The following is a 13,985-nucleotide window of genomic DNA, read 5'->3' on the forward strand; positions in this document are numbered from 1 at the left end:
GCCAAGATGTAGTCATATATTTTCTACACTTTTCATTAAAATGTATTATAATTTTCAGCATTCAATAATAAAATAAGTTTATAAAAGTTTATTATATATGTCATAAAGCCTACTAGTGGCTATATAGCCATCACACAATTATTTAGCACTTCCTTGTTATAGTCAATACCTTAAGAAATACCGAATGCATTAAGTGATATTTAAGTAAGGTGACTTCTTACATATGGTATTCTGACTTCCATTTGGGGGCTCAGATTGGTTCACTGTAAGGCACACAATTTAAATATAGATTTATACATATAACCATACATACACACGTGTATATATGGTTATACGTGTATACATATATATCATCTGTAGCCTGTAGCACCAATTTTCATTGGGTTCAATTTTAATGTTCTGCTTACATGTAATCTAAAAAGTTGCTACTTAATTATTCTAAATCTAATTGAGATTTATGTCTGCTTTTATATTCAAAACCAAAATATTGAGACAGTTGTCTAAACATGATTCTTTTTTTATATATAAACATCCCTATATCATTTTTCTTTTCCTAAAATTTACATTGAAAATTATAAAATCCCTAGAGTAATTGTTATACTCTCTCCTTTCTAATAATTAGGATCGTGTAAATTTATTTCCTTTAAAAACTTCTTTCCAGGAAACTTTCATCACAATGAAATACACTTTTAAAAACCTAATATCCTTTTTAGAAGACATACCATTGATATTAATGTTTCAAATTAATTTAAAATAATTCTAATTTTATGGTTATTTCTGAAAATCCTTTTATTCATCCTAGATTTTAAATATCTTGTGGACACAATATATGCTGAATATTTACATATTTTCAAATTAACCCATTTAGTTTGGTGTATGTAATAGGCATAGAATAAAAACAATTGAAATCATATAATAAATGAGGTTTCTTATTTATCTCACACAGACTGAATTTAGGTAGTAGGTATTAACATTTTAATTTTTTAACGGAGGAGAAAAACTAAAGTGTGAGAGATAAAAAAATAGATTTAGAGCAAATATGTTACTAAACCATTAACAGAACTCAAATCTTTTGGCAAAAAATTCAATCAACTGCCCTTTCTTCTTATGATTGCATGCTTTCTGCTTAAAATAGATACATTCTCGCCGAACACCTTAAAATTCATTATATGTCTTTCTTGTTTGACTCTAAGATTATATCTAATATCCCAAAGTTTATGATTGAATAGTCAACATTCAATCTCTTTCAATTTATGGTCTAGCCATAGATTGTGATAATGAGTTGCTTTTTTATTTTAAAATTACTAACACTCAGAGTTTCATATTTTGGAGAGCTTAGTAAAAAATGAAATGTCTACTAGTCTTTCTGTCTATGGAAGCAGTTTTGTGGAAGAATGTTCAATCATTCATCATTCACTCAAAAAACTTTTTTGAATGCCTCATAGTTGCCTGATAGTATGCTCAATGGCTGAGAATACAAATATGATGACAGAGAGTTCCTGCTGTTCGAGGAGAGTAATTTCTGTGGTTTATTTAATTATATAAGTATGTATGAAACTATGTAACTATATAATATCAGTAAGCATGGTGAAGATGATGGTAGATAAATATACAGGACACTCGTATCACAGGAGAACTGATATGGAAGAAAGCCTGCATTATGTCAGATGTTCTACAAAATTGAAGTAAGACTCTCAGGAAAAATATAAACATACCTCACAAGAAAAAGAAGTGCAGGAATTGCAGTTGATGCAAGCGATATGCCAGCTTACCTTGGAAACACTGAGTGTTTAGTTCCAGCCCACTGCAATAAGGCGAGAGTACAATGAAGTGAGTGGTGTGACGAAGTCAGTCATGATCTTTTTGCTGGTTGAGGGCTTCGCCTTCAATTTGTAAAAAAACACGACATTTGTGAAGTACAATAAAATGAAGTGCGATAAAATGTATGCCTGTGTGTATGCTGTACTCTGAAAGAATATCATCTATTCTGATAACTACAAACACAGCTCTTTATCAGGATTCACCAGAATTGTTCAGAACAGTATGTTTAAAAACAACATTTTTCAGGGAATGGATTTAATGTCCTATCCATAAACACGTATTTACCAAAATGTGTTTTTCTCCATTTCAGTAAAATGGCAGTACGTATTGCCGAATACAAATATTCCTTGTTCAAGTAACTTTGGATTAAAACTTTAAACAAATTCATTTACTGAGACCCTCTCATGTTAACATATATTGTGGTTACTAAGAGAAAGTGTTTTCCATACTTAGCCACAGATTTAATTTTCACAGAACAATGAAGTGAATAGCATATACACACCCACAATCACTCTCACTCACACTTGCACCCACACATCCTCATGTTTAGTCACGCTTAGACATGTGCACTCATTGGACATTAATCACTACTGTCCACACAGTACACACACACTAATCTTTCCTCCTTCTCTGCCTCTCTTTCCCTCCTTCTACCTCCCTCTCACTTTTATAACTTAAATACACATCCCGAAACTCACAACATTTTAACTTTTCTCAGAAAACCAACAAATCATTTGCATTTTATATATAACAAAAAATGTTTGGAGTCATGCTTTTCAAATTATAACATATTCTGTAAATATGTTAATTTTATAACACCTGCAGTTAGTAAACTGTATGCCATGCCATACAGAAACACAAACTAATTTCTAAAGTTTTATTTTTATATTTAATTATAGACTCTAATACCATAAGAACATTTATGAATGATTATTTTTTTAGTGAAAAGGTAATAATCTGTTCCACTAGAAAGTATTAACCAGACTTGAAGATTCTTCTAACAAGAGGATGTTTACTCTGGTGAGATTTCTTCAATTTATAATTTATAAAGGTTAAACACCCACTGCTAGAAAAAAAAAAAAGTCCTAATCAACAACAAAAAAGAAGTAAAATGAAACTTTTAAAGAACATGTTTAAATTTTGGCTGACCAGGAATTGATCATATTCCATCTTGCTCTTTTAGTATTTAAGTGGCTGCAAAAATGCGTAATTTCACTCTGTTTTGTTTTCAACTATAAAATGACCACTTGCTATAACTGAATATAATTTGTGCTGTAGAAAATTGTAAAAAAATAATTTATGAGTAAGTTCATTAATAGTGAAATAAGAAATGTATTAATTTATGAACCTGAAATACGTCAGAAACATTATGATGTTTATATTTAAATTTAAAGAACATTTATTTATAATTTTTTACTTATAAAAACAATATATGCTCAGCATGGAGGAAATAAGCCACAGAAATATATAGTATAATACAATAAAAGTCAACTATATTGCTATCTTCTAGGGATACTGGATATTAAATGTTGATACTTTTATTAGTTATTTTTAAGACTACACACATACACACACATACAAACATACTTTAAACATTGGACATTTACTATCTATACATTTTTTGATACTATCACATACCGCATAATGTATATTTGGAACATTTCCCAGGTTATTCAATATTTTTCTACAATGCAGATTTGATATACTCTTCTCTGGTTATTTCAAAAGTCTATGAGTAATAATAGAATAGACAGACTTTTGCTTCCCACAGAACAGTTAAGTTTCAGTGGATCAAGTTTGGTTCTAGGATCAACCCTGTGATATGCTGGTGTACAGGATGTAGGGTTGGATGTTAAATCCAAATATTAAGATCAAACAAATGGCTTGGGAATGTGTGGAAAGAAGGAACGGTTAAAGAGTATAGGGAGGAAAATTCCATTTGTTTAAATCCCCACTTTAGTTTCTTTCAAAAAGTAGTTTATCTAGTAAATTAAACATTAAAATATTCTTCAAAATATTCTTTTTGCTGTTAATTCAAGCCTGGTCATCTTCTTTTTTGTTTGTTTTATTTTCACTTCCTGAAATTAGTAGGTAACTCAGGTATAACTGCTCTTTGCATCTAAGAGATTCAGATTCAAAGGGGAAGAAAGCCAAGGACACATGAAGATTTCTCCTGGCCTAATTATAGATCTTCAAATTATCTTTTACCAGGTTAAGGTACAATAGTTTTTGTCCATACATTTACTAATACAAATAGCATAAGTTATTAACATTTGTCAATAGTTCTATGTACATGTTCATGTATATGAATATTGATGAAGAAAAATATTCACCAAAATCCCACCCCAAATTTTTCAAGATGACCAACTCTTAGATAGCCTTTAGATAAGGAAAACTTTAAAAAGCATAGGACCTATATTACATTACATAGGTGAGATTGCTTCAAAAGATACATAAAATGAAAATATTATTAATATTACACATTCATATTCACAAAACACAAAGGAAGCAGTTACATAAAATTCACTAAACAAGTGGAAAATGTCTCTCTCAGCAATTTTCATGTTCCACATTTAACATTATTTTCAGAATTATATTGGATATAATTGATTTATGAGCTGGCCATATCATCTGCTAACCAAAAAAAAAAAAAAAAAAAATCCCTAGTGATATCATATCAAATCCATTTCTATTGGTAAAGGTTGTCTCATGATAATTTTAGGAAATATCTATAAAATTTTCTGATACTACCAGGTTTCCTGAGCTATTATCCCACAGATTTTACAAACTGAACATTCCCAGTGTTTTCTTTTAGAATTTAGGACAGATTCCACATATCTATGTTGAGATATTTGAACTTTTCTATAGATTTGTTTTTGCTGTTTTATAAAATATCCTTTCATAATGACTTTGTTAAAACAACCTCTTCAATATGATGATCTGCTCAAAGTGAAGAATGCCAAAAGCTTATATTTATTAAGAATTGATGTGATACCATTAAATATAGAAATGATTGTATAAGATCAGAACATGGTATGCTTAATTTACCCCAGTAAGCAATCGTGATGAGGCATACATAATATGTTTTGGCTCTTGGATCAAGAGATAGGCTCTAATAAGCAATGGGCCTTTGAGGTGTGTAATATTGTTGAGTTAATGGCCATAAAGCGTGATCTAAATGTTCTAATATATAAAATATAGTTGTTATATGGTAATTGGGGAAGACTTAATCTGAAATATTAAGTTCTGCTCCAAGTGTTTTGCTTATAATTGTACTCTTCTTCAATAGGGATTCTGCAATCATATTTAATTATTGGGTTATTTCTTGAGACATTCATAATGTATGTATACAAAAGTCAAGATCTATTTGAATTTGATTGTGGGGACAAAACCAATTTTGAACTTCTACCAATAACCTTTCTGCAAGACATTACCTGGCAATTCCATTTGTAAATTAATTTACTATGAAACTTACAGAAGTTGTGTCATAGAATAAAGGAGTATTTTTCTAATAATGATTCAATTGATTAGTTAGGGACATTTGAAAAAACTCACTATTGGCAAACATTCTCTCTTTTTGAGTGGGATCTGATAGCAATAGTATTGATTGGATATAACAGCACTGATATAAAAGACTAAAATTCAACTAAATAATATTTCAAAACTTTGAAGGATAATAAATATCTGATAGAAAAATACATGTGGCCAAAAAAAGCTGTATTTTGTGTATCTTTATTTATGGAAAAAATTCTTTGAGAATTTAGAGAAAGAACATGAAAGTGTTAGAGGTTAATATCTCTCTCAAAGTGACACTGCTCTATAAATTTTTAATATCAGTCCTCCTGTTTCTTAAGCAACAGTGAACGTTAATTTTTTCAATGACCTTTAATACTTGTAGACACTATAGGTATTTCCTTTTAATCTCTGTAGATGTCCATATCCAAATATTTTCAGTTTTTAGAGAACAAAAGCTAAATCAGTCCTGTTTTATTCTAGGGAACAATAATTTTATTTGAAGTGTCATAAGTTTGTTTTGCTTTTCAAACTTTTAAAAAACTTTGTAGTGCTTATTAAAAATGTTTAGCCATTTGATGAAGATCTTCTCACTTAGCAATCACCCACTCTAGTTTAATTTTCCGACTAAGTCTCCTTTTCAGATTTGAGCCTACTTACAAAAAAGACAATATTCCTTTATTTTGGATATTAAATATGTCCTACAGTATTGTTGGAAATATTCCCAATTCTTTTTTTTTAAGTTTTCTTTTAATTAATCTCTTTCCCCAACTACTTTGAATCTTTCCCAAATTATTCTTAAGAAAAAGACTCCTGAAATTGTCTATGTAGGTCATTTACTTCTTTGCTTGTTTTTTTTTTTTTTTTTTATTTTGTTTTGTCCTCTCTCAAGGACAAGGGCTATTTAAAAAGCATAAACTAACAAAATAAATTCAAGAAAGACAGCTTGCTCAATTAAATAATTCAGCGGTGAGGTTGCTATTGAAACATTTATCTGGCTGTGAAAAATACTGAATTTGTGCCAAAGTGCCAAGTGATAATGCCTGCACATCTAAAGTTTTTACAAAATGCTTCCAAGTGATGGTCTTCAAAATAATCTTGATGGAAGCTTTAATTATCAAAGAAAGAGGCTACCACTTAGTATCAGAAACAAAACCTTGAGTTTATTATTTTCCAAAGAGGAACTTTTGTGTTGTAGGATACTATCTATTTGGGCAAAATGCACTGTTTGTCTTATATAGGCTTATAAAAAGTACAGAGTTCAATTAATGCAGCCTTTCAGAAGAGTGAGAATGATATTCCATATCACAATTACTCATGGAAAATTATTATTATGACATACTTAAAATGAGTTTCGCTAGTTACAAGTTGCTATGGTTAAAGGACAAGCTGCAATGTCCTTTTAAGAACATATAAAAACATCTATGAATTCTAAGACTATGAAGTAAATCAGATATAACAATACACTGGTCAATTACAGGTAACCATAGAATGATTTTGACTATTGCCATTTATTGTGATGTGTCTCCTTAGAAGAATTAAATGACATGCAGGTATAGCGATTAAGTCCTTCATGCCTGCACATGAATGTCAGGGATAAATGACTGATGACCCCTCACAGAGGGTCCATTGAAAGCTTGACTTGATATTAATGTGTGCATGTGTGTGTGTGTGCATGTGCACATGTGCCCGCTTGCTGTACCCATGTTCTGAATGTCATATAAAGCCACCATAATTTATATTGCATAGTGCCTGGTGAAATGTTGACATTTTTATCTTTGCTTAAAAATTTATGCGACGCCCTGCTTAGTGATATTATAACTAAAAAGCAGTTAAAACCCTGTCCCTGTTCTTAAAAATGTAAGCTAGGAATTCATACTACATCTAAAACACACCTCTCTCCTCATTTCAGTAAAATGTACCATAACTGACAGAGATACACAGGCCAAAACAAAAACAAATAAACAAAAAAAGAAACAAAACTATGGCTTCTCTATTTTCTCAAAATTCAAAACATATACAACAAGTCTTGATTGCTTTACTTTCAAATTATATCTATAACTTTAATTATTGGCATCCTCTCTTATCTAGTCCATTGGAATAGTTTCTTGCTTCTCACTATCTACCTGCTTCACATCACCCAAAAACTTCCACAACTAACACAATCAGAAAGAGACTGGGCAGGTATGAGAGCCCTGCTAAAGCATATTCTGCTCTGTAGGTCTAGCCTCTGCCCAACAGATATTCTACTCTAGATGCGGCCAGTCCACAAAACCAAACAGATTATGTCAATCCCTCCCAATAACATTTAGACAACAATCAAAGCTAAATTACAACAGGAGGGCATATACATGCCACACAAGGAACACACCTAGAGCTCCCAGCTCAAGTGACCAGGGAGACTATACCACTGGGCCCTTCAGGACACCTACTACATAAGGCTCCTCTACCAAGACCAGGAGATATAGCAGATCTACCCAATGCACAGAAACAAACATAGGGAGGCAGTCAAAATTAGATGACAAAGAAATACACTCCAAATGAAAGTACAAAGTTGCATAAAGGAACTAAACAAAATGAAGACAAGCAATCTACTAGATGCAGAGTTCAATGCACAGATTATAAGGAAGCTCAATGATCTCAGTGAGAACTTCAACAACAACAACAAAAAAAACAGAGACAAAAAATCATAAAAAAGAACATCAGAAATAAATAATATAATAACAAATGAAAAATACATTAGAGGGATTCAACAGTAGATTAGATAAAGCAGAGGACTAAATCAGAGATTTGGAAGACAAGGTAGCAGAAAACATCCAATTATAACTGTAAAAACAAAAGTAAAAATAAAAATAAATAGGTTACAGATAAATGCATGATAGATAGATAGATAGATAGATAGATAGATAGATAGATAGATAGATAGATAGATAATAGAGGATAGTTTAAGGGGCCTCTGGGACAACATCAAGCATGTCAAGATTCTCATCATAGGGGTATCAGAAAGAGAAGAGAGAGAGCAAGGAATTGAAAACCTGTTTGAAGAAATAATGATGAAAAATGTCCCTAACCTGGCAAAAGAAATAGACAGACAAGCCCAGGAAGCACAGAGTCTCAATCAAGATGAATCCAAAGAGCTCCGCACAAAGACACAACATAATTAAAATGCCAAAGGTTAATGACAAAGAGAGAATCTTAAAAGTAGAAAAAGTTAGAGAGACTTCTTTAGGAGAAGGAAAAGAAAGATAAAAAGTATGAACAATAAGATGGTAATAACTACATATCTATGAACAATTATTTTAGATATAAATTGATTAACAGTTCCAATAAAAAAAAACGGGGTGGATAAACAGGTGATAAAACAAGACCCTACATATGCTGCCTGTAAGAGACTCAGTTCAGATTGAAAGACACACAGAAACTGAAAGTAAAGGGATGGAAAAAGATATTCCATAAAAATGGAAAAACAAACAAACAAACAAAAAAGCTTGAGTAAGAATACTCATACCAGACAAAATAGACTTTAAAACAAAAGCTATAATAAGAGACAAAGAAAGACCCAGGACTTCTACTTCTGGGTGTTTATTGAAAGAAACCCAAACAATACTTTTAACAGACATAGACATTCATATGTTCATTGTAGCATAATTTACAATAGCCAAGATATGGAAGCAACCTGGGTGTTCACCGATAGATAAATGGATAAAGAATTGGTAGTATATATATACACAATGGAATATTACTCGGCTACAAAAAGTAATGAAATCTTGCCATCAGCAACAACATAGAGGGTATTATGCTGAGCTAAAAAAGTTGGACAGAGAAAGACAAATACCATGTGATTTCATTTATATGTAGAATCTAAAAAAACAAAACAAACAAAACAGAAACAGACCCATAGATACAGAGGATATTTTGATGGCTGCCAGGTAAGAGGGGATTTACAAGAATGGGTGAATGGCAGGGAAAGAGATTGTTACAAATAAGTAGTTATAAAACAGTCATTGGGATATAAAGTATAGCATAGGGAATGCAGTCAGTAATATTGTAATGACTATGTATAGAGTCGGTTGGGTACTAGATTTATCCAGGGGATCACTTTATAAGTTACATAAATATCTAAACAATATGTTGTACACTAGAAACTGATATTATATGTCAATTGTAATTTAAAAATTAAAAATATATTTAAAAAATCAATATAACTTCTATAAGAATTATTAATCAATATAAATGTTTGGCAGTAGTTATCCACAATGCTTATTCAGAAAGATGGAAATTATTTCAAATCTCTCTGGAAGTAGAGGCCATACTGGTTTTTATACCCCCACAAATGCATGAGCAGCATCAGCAGTTTGCTGGAGATAGCCCAAACAGAGCTGAGAGACCGATGATTCTGTGCATCTCTTCACAACTCCTCTTTTGATAAAATCATAATAATAGTTTAAAGTGCACTATAATGGGGTTATTTATACCATGTAAATTGGCAAACATTACAAAGCAGAGTTGTGGTTTTTTTGTTTGTTTGTTTTTGTGAGTTTACCACTACAGTATTAACAGTGGTAAATAATTTTAAAAACTGTATTGAATGTTTGAATGAACTTGTTTTTTGCAAAATGTCTAATATTAAGATAATTTATTTTCAAAGTATTTTGGACTTTAGAGTCCATAAAGGACAGATGGTTTGGGAACTAATTTGATGTGAACAACATATTTTCTCGATTATGAAAGGCATATGTTGGGATGATAAAAACAATCTAAACTATTTCTGTATATGAAATAACTTGGTGTATCATGATTCAATAAGCTTCATAAATCCATAAAATATATAAGCCATTTATTCTTTAGTATTATTAAAAATAAATGAATTTCCAATGTTTAGATATCTATTCCTAGCTCATAACATTTTACATCTTAGAAGTGCACTTCACAAGAAGCACAAGTCTAGGTTAACAACAAAATATTTCCAGTGAAATTTTTATTATTTACTAGTTTGTGTTTTAATATGTGGCATAAAACTCATGTACCATATTTTATTATTTTGTCATTTATTTTAACATAGAATTTTTTCTTCTGAGAAATCAACTGCCTCTTTATATCTCAATAATTTTAATATTAATTTATTAAAGAATTTTGAAATTCAACTGCAGGCAAATATTCCTAAGTCAATTTTGTGATTTTGTACTATAGGTAGAAACAAAGTAATCGATATTCTTTCAGGGTAATAAATATTCTCTAGTATTTAATAGCTGTAATTTCATAACCCCTTTTGAGGAATATGAGAACAAATTATAAATTATGACATACTAATCTAATGGAAAAAAAGATTTATATTTTCAGTTATGTGAGTACCTGAAATAGAATTCTTAAATGCCTTGATAAAATGTCTTTTTAAGATTTCTCTGGCAATGATAGAGAAAATATGGACAGATTTCCAGTTCCAACCTAAATTTCCAAGGCTTTTCATTATTAATAATGAATTACTGAATAATCAAGGGTGTGAACTTTCTCTCTGCTGCTTACTACCTCTGTGATCCTAAGTGAGTTATTGAAACTCTCACTCCACATTTTCCTCAACAGTCACATGAGAATAATCACAGTATAAACCCTTAAGATTTTCATGGAGATTAAATGAAAAAAAATTACATGTGTATGATATTTAGCATAATGTTTAGCATATTAATTAGCAAGCTCTAAGGAAAAGGAAACTATTAAAAGTTTTTTTTTCATTCTTCACTTATTTTTTCAACACATATTCTGAAGTTATTGCTATATGAGAATCCATCTCATAAAAATTGGTATTGATGAGGTGAAATCTAATAAAGACTTGGAAGGAGTTTCACTGTTGGAAGTAAGAGAGGAACCCAACTGAGTGTTATTAAGCAGCAAAAAAATTGCATTCATAAATGTTATTAATTGTTAGTACTTTGCTATTAATTTCTTTATACATTGCACCTGCTAAATCATTATTTTCCATTTTGAAGCATTTACCCAGCCTCAGAGATTGGAACTAGCTGGCTCTTCTCTGTCTCCCATCAATAGGTTTAGAAGTCAACATACCAAAAGAGATGCTACTTCTATGTAACTGAGTAATGATAAAATATTGTGTAAGAAGGACAGCTAAAGAGAACTTGCTACAAATGTGTTTCAGGTCTTTTCAAGAACAGGTCTTAATATGATACGATTTGTTCATGTTTCAGTTATCTCTTTTCTCTGTACATTAAATTGGTAAGAGGAAACTATATATAATTGCAGCTTTCAATATGTAGCTTACTTATGCTTAAATCACTTAAAGAATGGATAAAATTTAGAGGCTTGCATTACTTTAAGGTAGTCATAATTTAAATTCAATTTTTCAATTCATTTTAATTAATTTTATGTGACCGAGATTTTGCTGAAAAATGGAAGGGTAAACAGAGGGGAGAACAGAAAGAAAAAATTAGAATCGTAAAGATAAAATTAATGATGATAATCTGTTCACTGAAAATTACATAAAGAAACAAATTTCACCCTCCATTAACTTTAGTACACATGAATAGAGGAGATACAGAATGCTGATTTTGTTTTCCTTAAATGGTATGTTCCAGGAGCATTATTTGCTAGTTTACAAGACTTTCATGCACTGACACATTTTACATGCTAACTTTAGTAAGGAGCTCAGCCATAAGAAACTCATAATATCCATTTATAATAATAAACATGATTAGTAAGACTAAAATAGAATAAAGAGGACTGAGAGATGATTAATTCTACTCTGTCGAGATACCCTGTTGATCAAGTATTAAGAGAAATTTATTATGATTAAATCAGTAACATGAACAAACACATTTGATTAATCTGTGTCATTTAATAATTTAACTGCAAGGTATTAAATCCATTTGAGTTTGATATTTGAAGATAATTTTATGCCAAGGAAATTAGTGGATATTTTAGTTGTTTAATATTTTATTGCTTGGGTATTCATAACATCTTTATCGCCACTATAGCATTTGTGGTTCCACAGGGTAATGGGCACATAAACATCATTATTCAGGTAGGATGTTCATGTAGGATAAAAGGATTCTTTCAATAAATAAAATAAATTAGCACAAGCATTATATTTAAACATTGAAAATTAAGAATCGTTTTAATCATAAGAACCAATAATTTCCACGCCTATGTAAGTCTATTAATTCAAGCAAAATTCCATTTATTCCCATAAAATATATTCATAGTAATTAAAATTCAGTATTAAATTAATTCAGACTTGCAATTGAAGAGCTGACATAGAGCATTATTCCATGGCTATTCCTGAATTATTGAGACTCTTCAGGATGCTTGATGAATTCTGAAGCTTTTTGGTTAATTAAGATAAGCAAATAAATATATAACTATATTTATTATATATGTATAAAAAATTCCTCTAAAATAAAAACTATAGGTTATAGACTATAATTGACTTTGAAAACTCTGAGGCAAAGAATACTGACTGCATTGTCAGTAATACTTTTTCAAGGAAAAGTCATACATGCCATGTGATTTTCTTTATTTTATTTTTTTAAAAATAGATCATCACTAAGTCAAACAACTATTTTCCATTTACAATTTCAATTATGATAACATTAGAGTTTAGAATTATTGTTGTCTGAATTAAAAAAAAAAGAATTTTTTTAATATACTAACAACTCATTAGTAAGAAAAAACTAAAGCAACTCTTCTTGATATTTAAATATGACAATTTTTTTTTGTCAGTTAGCTATCCATTTGGAATAAAATCTTTGATAAAATCTCATTCACTTCTAAAACTTGAGTGTGTTACTTTTCTATTGCTATGTATCTCATCACCCCAAAATTGAAACAAATATTTAATTTCCTCACAGTCTGTGGGTCAGATATTTTGGCTGCTTTGTGTTTAACTCAGAGTTTCTTTTGCTTGTTTTGGCCTTATACATCATGAAGTTAACTTCAGTTGTAGTGCATTATCAAGATTGCCTAATTCATATGTCTGATGTTTGGTGGTGACTTTTGTCCTTCCAACTTATTGACATATAATCAACAGATAACATTGTGTAATTAAGATGTACAACATGTAGATTTGCTACACAGATATTGCAAAATGATTAGCACATTAGTTTAGTTAACACCTCAATCACATCATATGATTACAATTTTTTTCCTGTGGTGAGAACATTTATGATACACTCTCCTAATGACTTTCAAGTGATAATACAGTATTATTTACAATAATCATAATGTTGTGCATTAAGATCTCCAGAACTTACCCACCTTCTAACTGGAAGTTTGTACTGTTTGATGAATACCTCCTCATTTGTCCCATTCCAGCCGCTTGAGACCACTATTCTACTCTGTTTCTACGAGTTGGCTTTTTAAGATTCCACATATAAGTGATATTATACAGCATTTGTCTTTCTCTGTCTCATTTATTTCACTTAACATAATATTTCCATTCACGTTTCTAATGGAAGGATTTCCTTCTTTTTCATAACTGAAAAATATTCCATTGTATGTATATGTGTTTGTTCATATACATTATCTATTTATCTATGAACCTTTACTAAACTCCTTTCTCTCTTTGCATGTGGCCTCTCATCCTCACAGAGACTACAAAAGACATCTTTCATAGCCCCCTCAGGGGCTATGGGATAAGTTAG

This window comes from Rousettus aegyptiacus, unplaced genomic scaffold, assembly GCF_014176215.1.
Source record: "Rousettus aegyptiacus isolate mRouAeg1 unplaced genomic scaffold, mRouAeg1.p scaffold_m13_p_8, whole genome shotgun sequence".
Classification (NCBI taxonomy): domain Eukaryota; kingdom Metazoa; phylum Chordata; class Mammalia; order Chiroptera; family Pteropodidae; genus Rousettus; species Rousettus aegyptiacus.